Source organism: Mus caroli, unplaced genomic scaffold, assembly GCF_978045245.1.
Source record: "Mus caroli unplaced genomic scaffold, Mus_caroli_1 scaffold_8, whole genome shotgun sequence".
NCBI classification, from domain to species: Eukaryota; Metazoa; Chordata; class Mammalia; order Rodentia; family Muridae; genus Mus; species Mus caroli.
This window is the reverse complement of record NW_028227263.1, coordinates 85,343,688-85,362,167: the sequence shown is the minus strand read 5'-3', so window position 1 is coordinate 85,362,167 and position 18,480 is coordinate 85,343,688. Positions and strand designations below refer to the sequence as shown.

At 39.2% G+C, this 18,480-nt stretch overlaps 1 long non-coding RNA gene across 3 annotated transcripts in view; it reads right to left on the bottom strand.

The window, feature by feature from the left end:
• Nucleotides 1–18,480, bottom strand: part of LOC115031483 (uncharacterized) — a 186,088-nt gene that overhangs the window by 18,044 nt on the left and 149,564 nt on the right. Inside the window, exon 6 of one of the 3 annotated variants that reach the window (XR_003837101.2) lies at nucleotides 3,518–3,602. The exons of the other annotated variants lie outside the window; for them this stretch is intronic. This is a non-coding gene — a long non-coding RNA (uncharacterized LOC115031483). Of the gene's footprint in view, nucleotides 1–3,517; nucleotides 3,603–18,480 lie in introns of those variants that run through there. 3 annotated transcript variants of the gene reach the window in all.

Genomic DNA, 18,480 nt, shown 5'->3' with positions numbered 1-18,480 from the left:
TTTCTTATATTCCAATGGAGTATGTTGAAGACATATGCTGCCATATAGGTTCTCCCAGGGGCTTATCTAAGAATATAGGAATGTCAAAAATACCTAGCCTGTGTCACATGCTGAATACTAAATATTATATCTTTTGTGCAAAGGCACATCCTTGCATGATTGAGGCAAGGAGAGTACAGAAAAAGCAGATACTTGAATTTTACACGTGGAAACTTCCCAGTACTGGAACTAGAAGCCAAGTATTCAGAGCATGGAGGCTCTGGAACAAACAAGCACACTTCTTGCAGCTTTACACAGTCTCCATCACCTGTCAGTTACAGAAGCACTCTTCCTTTTCTTTAGTAGCATACAGTCGGGCTTTGGTTATACCCAGGACCAGGTAAGTCCTGGAATATAGCCAGAAGCCTGACTGATCAAATCCTCCCCTGCAGACCAATTTATTTGCTCTCCTTGCTTCTGATTGATGGAGAATGGATTGAGATCCAATCAGGAGAGAGAGCTCATATCTAGGCAGTGACATCAAAGCCTGCAGTTACCTTGGAGATCTCCATCAGTGCTGCTTATTCATACCTCACTCCCTCGACCCTAGTTTCCCAGAAGGAATTCTATAAACTGAGAGTGTAGGGCAGAAATAAACCTGTTTTACCTTTTTTTTTCTCTGCACTGACTTACAGAAAAAGAAGTCAGTGGAACCTTGGTGATGGTCCTATTTCTGCCTCCTTCTGCCTAGCTTTAAGCTATTTGCCAGAAATGCAGTGTTTCTTTTTGAGCCCACTCATTATAACTTTCATCTTGCTTTTTTTGCTGCCTGCTGACCAATTTTGATGGGCCTTTGTCTCGTTTTCCAATTTATCTGTTACATGCTCTGTGTATAAACTTTCCTTAAAAATATAATACATATCCACAAAGAGGTGTTTGACTATTTAGTTTAATATTCAGCCCATGCCTAGCTCTACCTGTATTCAGGTGGTATTAAAAGCTGCAGTGTTCCATAAATCTGAAAAATAATAAATGCTACTGAGTGGTGAAACAATGCTTACATGCTATGATTATTCACATCAAAATATGATGTATGTGGAGCATTTAATATGTGGATTGTTTTTTTCTATTTTTATGGTGGATCTTTTTTTATTCGCATTTAAAATTTTATGCCCATTCCCAATTCTCTCCTAGAAAATCCTGTCCAATCTCCCCTCCCACTTGTCCTATGAGGATTTTCTTCACACACACAATCCCACTACACACCCTTGGCTTTCCCGTACATTGGGGCATTTAGCCTTATCAGGAATAAGCCCCTCTACTCTGAATGAACCCTGACTCAGAATTCTTCTGCTACTTATGAGGCTGGAGACATGGTTCTCTCCTTGTGTACTCTTTGTTTGGTGGTTTAATTCCTGGGACATTTTGGGGGCTACGTATAGTTGATAATATTTTCCTTCCTATGTGGTTGCAAATCCCATTCACTACCTTAATGTGTGGTTTCAAAAAGGTCATGGCATTTTCTGATGCATATAGAACTGTAATATTATTTCTACCTTCAGGAATGTATTAATCAAATAAAACAGTTCAAAATTATACAGATTTTATGACAGAGACCTGGTCTCAAAAAATAGAATGAAAATATCGTGAAATCTTAGGACAACCTGAGAGAAAAGCTTGTAGAAAATCTAGTAAACAACAACAAAAGTATCATAATAAACAATGGTTGCAATGTTGAATGTCTTTGGCAGTTAATGGTAACATGCTACCAGCATCACTGTCACAACACTGCTTTGATTGTGGGTATGGTAGTTTCTCTGTCTTTTAATCACATGTAATTTTTCTTATACTCGAATCTGAAATGTTGAGGCCCTCTCTGCCATAGTGGCACCCACAGTAGCTGATCTAAAAACATGAAAATGCAAAAATTTATCCCTAGTCTGGGTCACAAGCTAAAGATTGAATGTTGTATCTTCTTTGCAGAAGGCACAGCCCTGCATGACTGAGGCAAGAAGTGGAGAGCCTGGATTTCACCTTTGGAGACATTCCCTGTACAGGAAATAGGAGTCAAAGGATCAGAGTAAGGAGACTCTGAAACAAACAAGCAATTTGATTGGAGCTGTCTACTGGCTCCAAGTTCTGTCAGTTACAGAAGCCCTCTTCCTAGTCTTTAGTAGCATACAGTCGGGCTTTGGTTATACCCAGGACCAGGTAAGTCCTGGAATATAGCCAGAAGCCTGACTGATCAAATCCTTCCCTGCAGACCAATTTACTTGCTCTCCTTGCTTCTGATTGATGGAGAATGGAATGAGATCCAATCAGGAGAGAGATCTCATATCTAGGCATGGACAGCAGAGCCTGCATTAACCTTGGAGATCTCCATCAATGCTGGTGATTCATACCTCATATGCTCCTCCTTGCGTTCCCAGAAGATGTGAGAAAAAAATTGAACGTGAAGGGCAGAAAAATAAACTGTTTTAATTTCTCTTCTCTTCACTATCCAACAGGAAAATAACAAACTGAAAACTTTGGGGTGGTCCTATTTCTGCCTCATTGCCTAAATTTAAGCTATTTGACAGAGATGCTCTGTTAGCTTTTGAGCCCACTCACTGTCTTGAAATTTTTGCTGCCTACTGACCAATTGTATTGTGCCTTTGTCTCCTTTTCTAATGTAACTCTTTCATGCTCTGTTTATAGCCTTTCCTTGAAAAAATAGTAGTTATTCATGCATCTAGAAAGAATTATTTTAGTACCAAGTTTAATCTTCTGCCCATTCCCTAGTCCATGAGTACTCAGTTTGACTGAAATGCTGCAGTGTTGAATAAATCTGAAATATAATAAATGCAACTCATTTTTGCAAACAATGTTTATGTGCTATATTATTGACATCAAATATGATGGATCTAAAACATTTAAAGTGTGGTATTGTTTTGTTTTTTTGTCTTGAATATTTTATATTTACATTTTAGATGTTATACCCTTTACCTCATTCCTCCCCAAGAACTCCCTGGGAAATCTTGTATCAGTATGTTACCTTACCCAAGTACACACACAATACTGCCCCCCCTGCCATGGCAATCTCCTAGAATGGGTCATAAACCTTTCTCAGGACTAAGGGCCTCTCCAGTGATTGATGCCTGGCAATGCTTTCCTCTGCTACCTATGAGCATGGAGACCTAGGTGCCTCCTTCTGTACTCTTTTTGATGTTTTAGCCCCTGGAATTTCTGGGAGGGTGAGTCTGGATAATTGATATTTTTCTTCTTCCTATAGGGTTGCAAACCACTTTCAATTTGTTAATGTGTGGTTTTAAAGAGGCCATAGCATTTTCTGATGCATATAAAGCTGTAATCTTATTTATACTTTCAGGAATGTTTTAATCAAATAAAACAGTTCAAAATTATCCAGTTTTTATTACAGAGCCTGATCTCTAAAGATAGAATGAAAATATGAAGAAATCTTAGGACTTCAGGTATCCACAAGTGCAAGCTCACTAAGAAAATTAATGTTTCTATTTCTTCCTTTACCTTGTGTAATTCCTAGGTGGAGGTGATCAGGTAATCATGGATTGATTTCCCTAAATGGCTCATGACTCTCCAGAACTTTAAGGTAGCAGAGGACTGACCTGGAAAAAAAGCATGTTCAAAATCTAGTAAACAATAATAAAACTATCACAATAAACAAGGGTTGTAATGTTGAATGTCTTTGCCCATTAATGGTAATGTGCTACCAGCATCACTTTCCCAAGAGTGCTTGGGTTGTGGGTATGGTTATTTCTGTGTCTGTCAGTTAAATCTGACTTTTCTTATATTCCAATGGAGTATGTTGAAGACATATGCTGCCATATAGGTTCTCCCAGGGGCTTATCTAAGAATGTAGAAATGTCAAAAATACCTAGCCTGTGTCACATGCTGAATACTAAATATTATATCGTTTGTGCAAAGGCATATTCTTGCATGATTGAGGCAAGGAGAGGACAGAAAAAGCAGATACTTGAATTTTACACGTGGAAACCTTCCCAGTACAGGAACTAGAAGCCAAGTAATCAGAGCATGGAGGCTCTGGAACAAACAAGCATACTTCTTGCAGCTTTCCACAGTCTCCATCACCTGTCAGTTACAGAAGCACTCTTCCATTTCTTTAGTAGCATACAGTCGGGCTTTGGTTATACCCAGGACCAGGTATGTCCTGGAATATAGCCAGAAGCCTGACCGATCAAATCCTTCCCTGCAGACCAATTTATTTGCTCTCCTTGCTTCTGATTGATGGAGAATGGATTGAGATCCAATCAGGAGAGAGAGCTCATATCTAGGCAGTGACATCAAAGCCTGTATTTACCTTGGAGATCTCCATCAGTGCTGCTTATTCATACCTCACTCCCTCGACCCTAGTTTCCCAGATGGAAGTCGATAAACTGAGAGTGTAGGGCAGAAATAAACCTGTTTTACCTTTTTTTTCTCTGCACTGACTTACAGAAAAAGAAGTCAGTGGAACCTTGGTGATGGTCCTATTTCTGCCTCCTTCTGCCTAGCTTTAAGCTATTTGCCAGAAATGCAGTGTTTCTTTTTGAGCCCACTCATTGTAACTTTCATCTTGCTTTTTTTGCTGCCTGCTGACCAATTTTGATGGGCCTTTGTCTCGTTTTCCAATTTATCTGTTACATGCTCTGTGTATAAACTTTCCTTAAAAATATAATACATATCCACAAAGAGGTGTTTGACTATTTAGTTTAATATTCAGCCCATGCCTAGCTCTACCTGTATTCAGGTGGTATTAAAAGCTGCAGTGTTCCATAAATCTGAAAAATAATAAATGCTACTGAGTGGTGAAACAATGCTTACATGCTATGATTATTCACATCAAAATATGATGTATGTGGAGCATTTAATATGTGGATTGTTTTTTTCTATTTTTATGGTGGATCTTTTTTTATTCGCATTTAAAGTTTTATGCCCATTCCCAATTCTCTCCCAGAAAACCCTGTCCAATCTCCCCTCCCACTTGTCCTATGAGGATTTTCTTCACACACCCAATCCCACTACACAACCCTGGATTTCCCGTACATTGGGGCATATAGCCTTATCAGGAATAAGCCCCTCTACTCTGAATGAACCCTGACACAGAATTCTTCTGCTACTTATGAGGCTGGAAACATGGTTCTCTATTTGTGTACTCTTTGGTTGGTGGTTTAATTCCTGGGACATCTATGGGGCTACGTAAATTTGATAATATTGTTCTTGCTATAGGGATGCAAATCCCATTCAATACCTTCATGTGTGGTTTTAATGAGGTCATGGCATTTTCTGATGCATATAGAGCTGTAATATTATTTCTACCTTCAGGAAAACAGTTCTAAATTATACAGATTTTATGACAAAGACCTGGTCTCAAAAAATAGAATGAAAATATTGTGAAATCTTAGGACAACCTGAGAGAAGTGCATGTAGAAAATCTAGTAAACGACATCAAAATTATCACAGTAAACAATGCTTGCAATGTTGTATGCTTATGGCCATTAATGGTAACATGCTACCAGCATCACTGTCACAACACTGCTTTGATTGTGGGTATGGTAGTTTCTCTGACTGTTCATGACATGTAATTTTTCTTATACTCGATTCTCAAATGTTGAGGCCCTCTCTGCCATAGTGGTACCAACAGTGGCTGATCTAAAAACAAGAAAATTCCAAAATTTATCCCTAGTCTGAGTCACAAGCTAAAGATTGAATGTTGTATCTTCTTTGCAGAAGGCACAGCCCTGCATGACTGAGTCAAGAATTAGACAGCAGATCCCTGAATTTCACCTGTGGATTTGTTCCCTGTACAGGAACTAAAAGCCAAATTATCAGAGTATGGAGGCTCTTAAACAAACAAGCACTTTGCTTGGAGCTGTCCACTGGTCCATCGCATGTCAGGTCCAGAAAAACTCTTCCTAGTCTTTAGTAGCATACAGTCGGGCTTTGGTTATACCCAGGACCAGGTAAGTCCTGGAATATAGCCAGAAGCCTGACTGATAAAATCTTTCCCTGCAGACCAATTTATTTGCTCTCCTTGCTTCTGATTGATGTAGAATGTGCATGCAAATAGAGAATGGAATGAGATCCAATCAGGAGAGAGATCTCATATCTAGGCAGTGACATAAAAGCCTGCAGTTATCTTGGAGATCTCCATTAGTGTTGCTTATTCATACCTCACTCCCTCGACCCTAGTTTCCCAGAAGGAATTCTATAAACTGAGAGTGTACTGCAGAAAAAACCTCTTTTAACTTTTTTTCTCTGCACTGACTTACAGAAAAAGAAGTCAGTAGAACCTTGGTGATGGTCCTATTTCTGCCTCCTTCTGCCTAGCTTTAAGCTATTTGCCAGAAATGCAGTGTTTCTTTTTGAGCCCACTCATTGTAAGTTTCATCTTGTGTTTTTTGCTGCCTACTGACCAAGTGTGATGGGTCTTTGTCTCGTTTTCCAATTTATCTGTTACATGCTCTGTGTATAAACTTTCCTTAAAAATATAATACATATCCACAAAGAGGTGTTTGACTATTTAGTTTAATATTCAGCCCATGCCTAGCTCTACCTGTATTCAGGTGGTATTAAAAGCTGCAGTGTTCCATAAATCTGAAAAATAATAAATGCTACTGAGTGGTGAAACAATGCTTACATGCTATGATTATTCACATCAAAATATGATGTATGTGGAATATTTAATATGTGGATTTTTTTCTCTATTTCTATAGCGGATATTTTCTTATTCGCATTTAAAATTTTATGCCCATTCACCAATTCTCTCCCAGAAAACCCTGTCCAATCTCCCAGCCCATTGGTCATATGAGGATGTTCTTCACACACCAAAACCCACTACACAACCCTGGCTTTCCCTCACATTTTGGCATTTAGCCTTATGAGGAATAAGCCCCTCTTCTCTGAATGAACCCTGACTCAGAATTCTTCTGTTACTTATGAGGTTGGAGACATGGTTCTCTCCTTGTGTATTCTTTGTTTGGTGGTTTAATTTCTGAGACATTTATGGGGGCTACGTATAGTTGATAATATTGTCCTTTCTATAGGGTTGCAAATCCCATTCACTACCTTAATGTGTGGTTTTAAAAAGGCCATGGCATTTTCTGATGCATATAGAGCTGTAATATTATTTCTATCTTCATGAATAGATTAATCAAATAAAAGAGTTCAAAATTATACAGATTTTATGACAGAGACCTGGTCTCAAAAAATAGAATGAAAATATCGTGAAATCTTAGGACAACCTGAGAGAAAAGCATGTAGAAAATCTAGTAAACAACAACAAAAGTATCACAATAAACAATGGTTGCAATGTTGAATGTCTTTGGTAATTAATGGTAACATCCTACCAGAATCACTGTCACAACACTGCTTTGATTGTGGGTATGGTAGTTTCTCTGACTGTTAATCACATGTAATTTTTCTTATACTTGAATCTGGAATGTTGAGACCCTCTCTTCCATAGTGGTACCCAAAGTAGCTGATCTAAAAACATGAAAATGCCAAAATGTATCCCTAGTCTGTGTCACAAGCTAAAGATTGAATGTTGTATCTTCTTTGTAGAAGGCACACCCCTGCATGACTGAGGCAAGAAATAGACAGCAGATGCCTGAATTTCACCTGTGAAAAAGTTCCCTGTAATGGAACTAGGAGGCAAAGTATCAGAGTATGGAGGCTCTGAAACAAACACGCACTTTGCTTGGAGCTGTCCACTGGCTCCATCTCATGTCAGGTCCATATGTACTCTTCCTAGTCTTTAGTACCATACAGTTGGGCTTTGGTTATTCCCAGGACCAGGTAAGTCCTGGAATATAGCCAGAAGCCTGACTGATCAAATCCTTCCCTGCAGACCAATTTATTTGCACTCCTTGCTTCTGATCGATGGGGAATGTGCATTCAAATAGAGAATGGAATGAGATCCAATCAGGAGAGAAAACTCATCTCTAGGCATGGACAGCAGAGCCTGCAGTAACCTTGGAGATCTCTAGGCATTGCTGGTGATTCATACCTCATATGCTCCTCCCTGCCTTCCCAGAAGAAATGAAAAAAAATGAAAATGAAGGGCAGAAAACAAAAACTGTTTTACTTTCTCTTCTCTTCACTGACCAACAGAAAAATAACTCACTGAAAACTTTAGGGTGGTCTTATTTCTGCCTCATTGCCTAGCCTTGCCTTAAGCTATTTGACAGAGATGCTTTGTTACCTTTGAGCCTACTGACTGTCTGTCTTGAAATTTTTGCTGCCTACTGACCAATTGTATTGTGCCTTTGTCTCCTTTTCTAATGGATCTCTTGCATGCTTTGATTATAGCCTTTCCTTGAAAAAAATAGTATTTATACATGCTTCAAAGAGAATTGTTTTAATACCAAGTTTAATCTTCTACCCATTCCCTACTCCATGAGTACTCAGTTTGAATGAAATGCTGCAGTGTGGCATAAATCTGAAATATAATAAATGCAACTCAGTCTTGCAAACAATGTTTATGTGCTGTATTATTCACATCAAATATGGTGAATGAAAAACCTTTAAAGTGTGGTATTGTTTTCTATGATTTGGTCTTGGATTTTTTATATTTACATTTCAGATATTACACCCTTAACCTGATTCCTCCCCAGGAACCCTCTGGGAAATCTTATATCAGTATACTACCATACCAAATTACACACACAATACTGCCTCTCCTGCCTTGGAATTCTCCTAGAATGGGTCATAAAGCTTTCTCAGGACTAAGGGCCTCTCCAGTGATTGATTCCTGGCAATGCTTTCCTCTGCTACCTATTAGCATGATTACGTAGGTCCCTCCTTATTTACTCTTTTTGATGGTTTAGTCCCTGGGTCTTCTGGGAGGGTGCGTCTGGATAATTGATCTTTTTCTTCTTTCTATAGGGTTGCAAACCACTTTCAATTACTTAATGTGTGGATTTAAAGAGGCCATAGCATTTTCTGATGCATATAAAGCTGTTATCTTATTTATACATTCAGGAATGTATTAATCAAATAAAACAGTTCAAAATTATTCAGTTTTTATGACAGAGCCTGATCTCTAAAGATAGAATGAGAATATGAAGATATATTAGGAGTTCAGGTATCCACAAGTGCAAGCTCACTAAGAAAATTAATGTTTCTATTTCTTCCTTTACCTTGTGTAATTCCTAGGTAGAGGTGATCAGGTAATCATGTATTGATTTCCCTAAATGGCTCATGACTCTCCAGAACTTTAAGGTAGCAAAGGATTGACCTGGGAAGAAAGCATGTACAAAATCTGGTAACCAATAATAAAACTATCACAATAAACAGTGGTTGTAATGTTGAATGTCTTTGCCCATTAATGGTAACATGCTACCAGCATCACTGACCCAAAAGTGCTTGGTATCTGGGTATGGTTATTTCTTTGTCTGTCATTTACATCTCACTTTTCTTATATTCCAAGGGAGTATGTTGAAGGCATAGGCTGCCATATAGGTTCTCCCAGTGACTTATCTAAGAATATAGAAGTGTCAAAAATACCTAGTCTTTGTCACAAGCTGAATACTAAATATTATATCCTTTGTGCAAAGGCACATCCCTGAATGATTTAGGCAAGAAGTGGGCAGAAAAAGCAGATACGTGAATTTTACATGTAGAAACCTTCCCAGTACAGGAACTAGAAGCCAAGTAATCAGAGCATGGAGGCTTTGAAACAAATAAGCACTCTTCTTGCAGCTTTCCACAGTCTCCATCACCTGTCAGTTACAGAAGCACTCTTCCTTTTCTTTAGTAGCATCCAGTCGGGATTTGATTATACCCAGGACCAGATAAGTCCTGGAATATAGCTAGAAGCCTGACTGATCCAATCCTTCCCTGCAGACCAATTTATTTGCTCTCCTTGCTTCTGATTGATGGGGAATGTGCATTCAAATAGAGAATGGAATGAGTTCCAATCAGGAGAGAGATCTCATATCTAGGCATGGACAGCAAAGCCTGCAATTACCATGGAGATGTCCATCAGTGCTGCTGATTCCTACACCAACCTCCTCCTCGCTGGGTTCCCAGTTGGATGTAGAAGAAAATTATAATTGAATGGCAGAGGAAAAAACTGTTTTGCCTTCTCTCTGCACTGACTAACAGAATAAAAGTCAGTGGAACCTTGGTTATGGTCCTATTTCTCCATCCTTCTGCCTAGCTTTAAGCTATTTGCCAGATATGCACTGTTTCATTTTGAGCCCACTCCTTGGGTCTCATATCTTGCAATTTTTGCTGCCTCCTGGCCAATTGTGTTGTTCCTTTGTCTTGTTTTCCAAATCAACCTTTGCATGCTCTGTGTATAGGCTATCTTTGAATATATAATGTTCATCCGTGTATACACAATAAAGTGTTTGACTACTAATTTTAATATTATGCTCATTCCCTATTCAACCTGTACTCACTTTATCTGAAAAGCTGCAGTGTTGCATAAACCTGAAAAATATTACATACCACTCAGTTTTGAAAACATGCTTACATGCTATGATTGTTCACATCAAAATATGTTGTATGTGAAACATTCAATGTGTGGATTGTTTTCTATATTTCTATACCAGATATTTTCTTTACATTTCAAATGTTATCTCCCTTCCCCAATTCCCCCCACAAGAACACACTGTCCAATCCCCTCTACCACTGTTTCTATGAGAATGTTCACCCACCTACCTACCTACTCAATCCCAGCACTGCACCCTGGTATTCACCTAAATTGGGCCATCTAGCCTTGTCAGGAACAAAGTCCTCACCTCCCAGTAATGCCTGACAAAAGCTTACTCTGCTAAGTAAGGCTGGAGACATATGGAGACGTTCCCTGTACAGGAAATTGGAGCCAAAAATCAATGTATGAAGGCTCTGAAACAAATAAGCACCTTGCTTGGAGATGTCCGCTGGCTCCAACTCCAGTCAGTTACAGAAGCACTCTTCCTTGTCTTTAATGCCATACAATTCCAAGACCTGATATGTCCTAGAATATAGCCAGAAACTTGATTGATCAAATCCTTAGCTGCAGACACATTTATTTGCTCTCCTTGCTTCTGATTGATGGTGAATATGCATTCAAATAGAGAATGGAATGAGATCCAATCAGGAAAGAGGTCTCATATCCAGGCATGGAAAGCAAAGCCTGCAGTAACCATGGAGATCTCCATCAGTGCTGCTAATTCATACCTCACAACCTCCTCGCTGGATTGCCAGAAGGAAGGAGAAAACTTGAAGGTAGACATAAAAAAAATTGTTTCACCTTTTTCTCTCTACACTGTCCAACAGAAAAACAAAATCAGTAGGATCTTGGGGATGTTCCTATTTTTGCCACGTTCTGCCTAGCTTTAAGCTATTTGTCAGAGATGCTCTGTTTCTGTTTGAGCCACTCACTGTGTCTCTTATCTTGTAATTTTTTTCTGTCTGATGACCAGTTTTGATGTGCCTTTGCCTCCTTTTCCAATTCAACTGTTGCATGTTCTGTGGATAACCTTTCTTTGAAAATAAAATGTTTATCCGTGTATCCACAGAGTAGTGGTGTTTGACTACTTAGTTTAATATTATGCCCTTTCCCCACTCCACCTGTACTCAGATCATGTGAAAACCTGCAGTGTCCTGTAAATATGACAAATACTACATATAACTCGGTGTTGAAAACATGCTTACAAGCTATGATTATTCACATCAAACTATGGTGGATATGGAACATTTTATGTGCGGGCGTGTTTTCTATATTTTTATACTGGATATTTTCTTTATTTGCATTTCAAATGTTATACCCCTTCCCCAGAATACCCTGCCTAATCCCCCTCCCACTGCCTCTATGAGTATGTTCCCCCACCCAGCCACTCACCCAAATTTACCATTTCACCTTGGCATTCCCCTACATTGGGTCATGTAGCTTTCTCAGGGCCAAGGCCCTCTCTGCCTATTGATGCCTGACAATGCCTTCCCCTTCTACCTATGAGGCTGGAGACATGAGGCCCTCCATGTGTGTAGGGAAGTGGGTATGAATGAATAAAGGGGGTGGGAGAGAACCAGCGTCCCGTCAAAATTCTGGTGCTCTGGGTTGGCAGATGCAGAGGACTGCCACACACTCTCCATGCGGTCCTGGGTGGGTGTCTGGCTTGTGAAGCTATGGACCCAATCTGAAGGGTGTTGACAGGGGTCAGTCTGAGGTTTCTGGACCTCATGGAGGCCAGAGATAACAGGTGTTCAGTCTCAGATATCCCAGATGCAGCTGGACACCTCAGAAGAGCTGAGAATAAAGTGGGGCCCCAGTGGTGGCTGTCAGCCTAGGGGCAAAAGAGTAGGGCAGGGGGCGAGGAGGCAATGGGTGGTTCACAGGAAGGTGAGAGTCCTTGGTCTGGATTGTGGCTGGAGTAGAGGAAGGCCTTCTGGCAGGAGGTTAGACATGGCTCTTTAGGGGAAAGCCTCCCCCATCATTCTAGCATGGAGGGTTTTGATGACCAGAGAAATTTTATGGTTTATTGTTTATTGTAGAAAGGTAGAGAGAAAGAGAAAAGGGAGAGAGGAAAGTGGCTGACCATGGCCATGTAGAGAGAAGGAGGGAAGGGAGGGGAAAAGGAGAGCTAAAGATGAGAGTAAGAAACAGAAGAGCTTGAGAGATTGAGGAGGGGCTAAGCAACTTCTTTTATAGTTGGTTGGGCTACCTTGCAGTTGCCAGGTAACTGTTGGGAGGAGCATACAAGGCTATAGTCAGGTATGTATGGGAGTGGAGTCGAGCCAAACTGCCAGAAGCTTGGGGCTTTGTCTTTATGAATGATAGTCACAAAATTATGGAGTTGGAGGCTCTATGGTGTCAGGCATGAGAACATGGCTCAATGTTTGGTCCCGTGTAGAGTTTTCTACTGGGTTTCCAGAGCAAGCCTTGCTCAACCAAAACAGGCTGCCTTTCACAGTCCCACAAATGTGTACTCTTTGGTTGGTGGTTTAGTCCCTTGGACATCTTGAGGTCTGATTGGTTGATATTGTTGTTCTTCCTATTGGATTGCAAACCCCTTTCAATTCATTGATGTGTGGTTTTACAGAGGCCGTGGTATTTTCTGACACATTTAAAGTTGAAATATGATTAATATTGTCATGAGTTTATTAATCAAAGTAATACAGTATCATAATTATTCAGTATATAGTACAGAGAACTAATCTCTAAAGGCAGTATGAAAATAACATGAAATCTTGGGATTCCATGAATCAATAAGTACAAGGTCACAATGAAAATTAAGGTGTTCTTTTATTCCTTTACATGGTGTAATGCCAAGTTGGAGATAGTCAGGACATGATGTATTCATTTCCCTAAAGGGATCATGATTCTGCAGAGCTGTTAGGTAGCAAAGGACAGACATGGAATAAAACATGTAGGAAATCTAGTAAACTACAAAAACAATACCACAATGTACCGTGGTTGTATTTTTCAATGTCTTTGGCCATTAATGGTAACATGCTATCCGCATCACTGTCACACGACTGCTTTGATTCTGAGTATGGTAGTTTCTGTGTCTGTTAGTTACATCTGATTTTTCTTAGACTGGAAGATAGTATTTTGAGGCTATTTGCTGCCATAGAACTTCTCACAGTGACTGACCTAGGAATATAAAATGTCAGAAAATCCCTAGTCTGTGTCACAAGCTGAAGATTTAATGTTGTAAATTTACTGAAGGCACACCCCCACATGACTGAGGCAAGGAATGGACAGTAAAAGCAAATACCTGGATTTCACATCTTGAGTCCTTCCCAGAACAGGAACTAGGAGCCAAGGATTCAGAGCATGGAGGTTCTGAGACAAACCAGCACTCTCCTTGCAGCTTTCCACTTGCTCCATTTCCTTTCAGTTACAGAAGCACTTTTCCTTTTCTTTAGTACCTTTCAGTCGGGCTTTGGTTATACCCAGGACCAGATAATTCCTGGAATATAGCCAGAAGCCCGACTGATCAAATCCTTCCCTGCATACAAATGTATTTTCTCTCCTTGCTTCTGATTGTTGAGTAATATTCATTCAAATAGAGAATGGAATGAGATACAATCAGGAGAGTGATCTCATATCTAGGCCATGACATCGAAGCCTCCTACATCAGTGCTGCTGATTCATCTCTCTCCCCTTCCTCTCTTGGATTCCTGCGTGATGCAAAAAAATCTAGAGTGAATTGAAGGAAAAGCTTTTTTACCTTTTATTCTGTCTCATAGACAAACTGAAAAATTACTGGATACCTGGGGCTGTTCCTATTTCTGGCTCCTTCTGCCTAGATACATGCAATTTGCCAGAGGGCCTCTGATTATTTTCTGAGACTTCTGAATATGACTCTCATCTTGCAATTGGTGCAGATTGCTAAATAATTGTGAGGTAACTTTGTCAGCTTTCTCAACTGTTTATATTGTGTGCTCTCATTATAGCTTTTCTTCATACATTCATATCTAATAATGTATCTTTCAAGACATGTTGGAACACTTAGTGCAATGTTCCAACTGTGTCTTCTGCCACATATACTGTTTGCCTGAAGAAACTCTGGAATATCTTCCTGAATCTGGACAAATCTTAGAGGAATTCATCTTTTAATACTATGTTTATATATTCTGGAAAGTCCTAGCAGTGTGTCCTAACATGGTATATGTGGACCAGTTAATCTGTGGTTGCAAAGATACCATGGAACTTTGTGAATCATATACAATTGTAAATTATTTACTACTGTCAGGAAAAATATAGTCAAATGAGTAAAATTTCACAAATATCTATGATGTACCACAAAGACCTGCTTGTTAAACACAAAATGCAAATAACATGAAAAGACTAAGTCTCTTGCTATTCACTAGTATAAAAACAAAATGAAAATTACTTTGTCCAGTTCCTTATCAGTATGAAAATCTAAGATATAGATAATTAGGAAAAGATGCATGTATTTCCCCAAAGGGATCAAACACCACTGAAGTGTTATTTCGAAAAGTACTGACATAGAAGAATAAACATGCTAGAGAAAATTGTAATTGACGAAGGACAATAAAGTTGTAAACAAAGGTTGGGTTGTTGAACATCTGTAACCATTAATAGCAACATGCTGCCAGCATCAGTGTCCCAAGAGTGCTTGTTTTCTGGGTATGGTAGGATCTCTTTCTGTTAGTTACATAATGAATTTTTAAAGAGTCCAAGTATTTCTCACATTGGGTGCCCTAAGGATGTAAAATGCCGGACCATTCCTCGTCTCTGTCACTAGCTGAGGCTTGAAATCCAGAATCTTCTTTGCAGAAGAAACAGCTCTGCATGACTGAGTCAAGAAAGACATACCTCAAATATGATACTTGAATTACACATAGGGTGACAGTTCCTGTACAGGAGGCAAAGAATCAGAAACAATCACTGGTTTCCTCTGACACTGTCTCCTGTCAGTTACAGTATACTCCTTTCTCTTTTGCACCATACAGTCAGGCTTGGCTATACCAGATAGACCTGGAATATAGCCAGCAGCCTGACTGATCAAATCCTTCTGTACAGAGAAATTTATTTGCTCTCCTTGCTTCTGATTGATGGAGATTTTGTATTCAAATGGAGAATGGAATCAGATCCAATCAGGAAAGAAATCTCATATCTAGGCATGGACATAAAAGTCTGCTGTAACCTTTTAGATCTCCATTAGAGCTGCTGATTCATCCCTGCCCATTTCATGTGTTCCCTGAATGAAGCAAAAAATCAAAAGTGTATGGCAGGTAAACTGTTTTTTGCCTTCTTTTGTGTCCACATTGACCCACAGAGAAACAAATCAGTGACATGTGATGTATGATCCTATTTATGGCTCCTTCTGCCTAGATCTAAGCCATTTGCCTAAGAGACTTATTTTGTGTGTGAACCTTTCTGACAACGAATCTTATCTTGCAATTATTCCTCCCAGCTGACTGATAATGATGTGCCTGTTTCTACCTCTCCCAGTGAATCTGTTGTATGCTCTTCTTAAATAGCACTCACTAAAACATTCATGCTTAGTAGTGTATCCTCAATTACATGCTTGGATTCCAATGTAAAATATTCTGTCCAGGCCCTGTACATCATGTAATTAATTTTTAAAAACAAAACAAAACAAAAAAATAAAAAACAAACAAACAAACAAACAAACAACAACTCAGTAGTGTCTTTAAAAAACACCATAATATTATTAAGAATTCAATTTTGAAAACAATTATATGCTGTAGATATTCCCAAGAGTATATCATGTGTATGGAACATTGTACGTGTATTTCCAATGACACACAGAGATTTTCTGAAACATATACTGTCGCAAGGTTTTTACTATTCACAGCAATACCTATTCACAGACAGTTACATAGTTTCTTAAATATCTGAGATGTATAATGGAAACCTGATTGCTAAAAATAGTTTTGTAGTACAAAGACATAATGAAAATCACTGTATACATTTCTTAAAAAAAAAAAAAAAAACCACGATTTAATACAAAGCTGGATGCCATCAGGCCAAAATGTATTAATTTCCCCAAACAAATCAAACACTCCTGAACTGTTAGAAAGAAGTTTCTGACATGAAAAAATAAACATCTTAGAGTATCTTGTAATACCCGAAGTCCATTAACAGTGTAAACAAAGGTTGGATTGTTGAACATCTGTGACCATTAACAGCAACAGCCTGCCAGTACCAGGATCCAAAGAGTCCTTATTTTCTGGCTATGGTAGGATCTCTGTCTGTTATTTACAAATTGAATTTTTAGAGAGTCTAAGTTTGAACCTTGAATACATTCGCTGCCATAGTTTTCCTCACAGTGGGTACCCTAAGGATATAAAATGTCTGAACACACCTAGTCTTTGTTACTTCCAGAAGTTTGAAATCAAAATCTTCTTTGCATAAGACACAGCTCTGCATTACTGAGACAAGAAAGACACACCCCAAAAGTGATACCTGAATTTCACATAGGGTGACAGTTCCCTGTACAGGAATCAGGAGTACAGGAATTGTAGAATGGAGGCTCTGAAACTATCACTGCCTTTGACAGTTTCCAATGATCCTGTCTCCTGTCAAATCTGGAAGAATACTTCCTTTTCTTTTGTACCATACAGTCAGACTTTGGTTATGCCCAGGTCCAGCTAAGTCCTGGAAAATAGCCAGGACCCTGATTGATCAAATTCCTTCCTGCAGGCTAATTTATTTTCTCTCCCTGCTAATGATTGATGGAGTTTGTGCATTCAGATAAAGAACGGAGTCAAAACCAATTAGAAGAGATATCTCATATCTATTCATGGACATCAAAGCCTGCTGAAATCTGGAGATCTCCATTAGAGCTGTTGACTCATCTCTTCCCCTCCTCGCTGTGTTTGGAGGCAAGAGCAACAAAACCAACAGGTTATGGTAGAAAAAAACATTCTTTTACCTTCCTCTCTGTCTATATTGACCCACAGAAAACAAATCAGTAGTATCTGGCAGATGAATCTATTCCTGGCACACTGTACTTGATAACTTGTCACTTAACATGAACTCTCATTTTCTTTCAGTGCCTTCCAGACTTTGACACTCATCTTTCAAATGCAGCTACGTTCTGACTATGAGGTTCCTCTGTCTACACTGACATACAGCATAGCAAGTTATTTTTTCCTTTGTGCTGATCCTATTCCTGGCTCTTTGGCCCTTGATCCTAACCACTTATCTGGGAATCTAATTCTGTTGGAGTATTTCCTTTTTATTTATTTGAGGGCATGCATAATTCTAAAAATCATATAACTTTAATAATGGGAAGTTTCCATAATGCATAATAATACTTGCATGAGGAATTGTGTATATACCATGCAGGAAATTTTGGGTCTGTGTTATCTCACTCAGTATGATATTTTAAGCTCCATGCATTTGCATGCAAAATTCATGATATCCTAGTATTTTGTTGTTTGTTTTGTTTATTTTTAATTAATTCATTTTTACAGTGCAAATTTTATTCCCTCCACCCCCATCCACCCTCCAATGTTCCCACATTCCCATACCATCTCTGAACCCCCTGTCTACTCATGGATGTCCATAGCACCCAGCAGACCAGACATCTAAACTCCCTGGGGCATCGAGTCTCTTGAGGGTTAGTTGCATCATCTCTGTATGAACACAGACCCAGCAGTCCTCTACTGAGTATGTGTTGGTATCCTCATACCAGCTGGTGTATGTAGCCTGGTTGGTGGTCTAGTGTTTGAGAGATTTCGGGGGTCCATATTAATTGAAAATGCTGGTCCTCCTACAGGATCACCCTTCTCTCCTTTCTTTCTTTCTTTCTTTCTTTCTTTCTTTCTTTCTTTCTTTCTTTCTTTCTTTCTTTCTTTCTTTCTTTCTTTCTTTCCTGTCTTTCTTCCTTCCTTCCTTTCTTTCTTTTCCATTTTTTATTAGATATTTTCTTCATTTACATTTCAAATGATATCACAAATGTCCCCTATACACTCCCCCACCCAGCTCCCCTACCCACCCACTCCCACTTCTTAGCCCTGGTGTTCCCCTGTACTGGGGTGTATAAAGTTTGC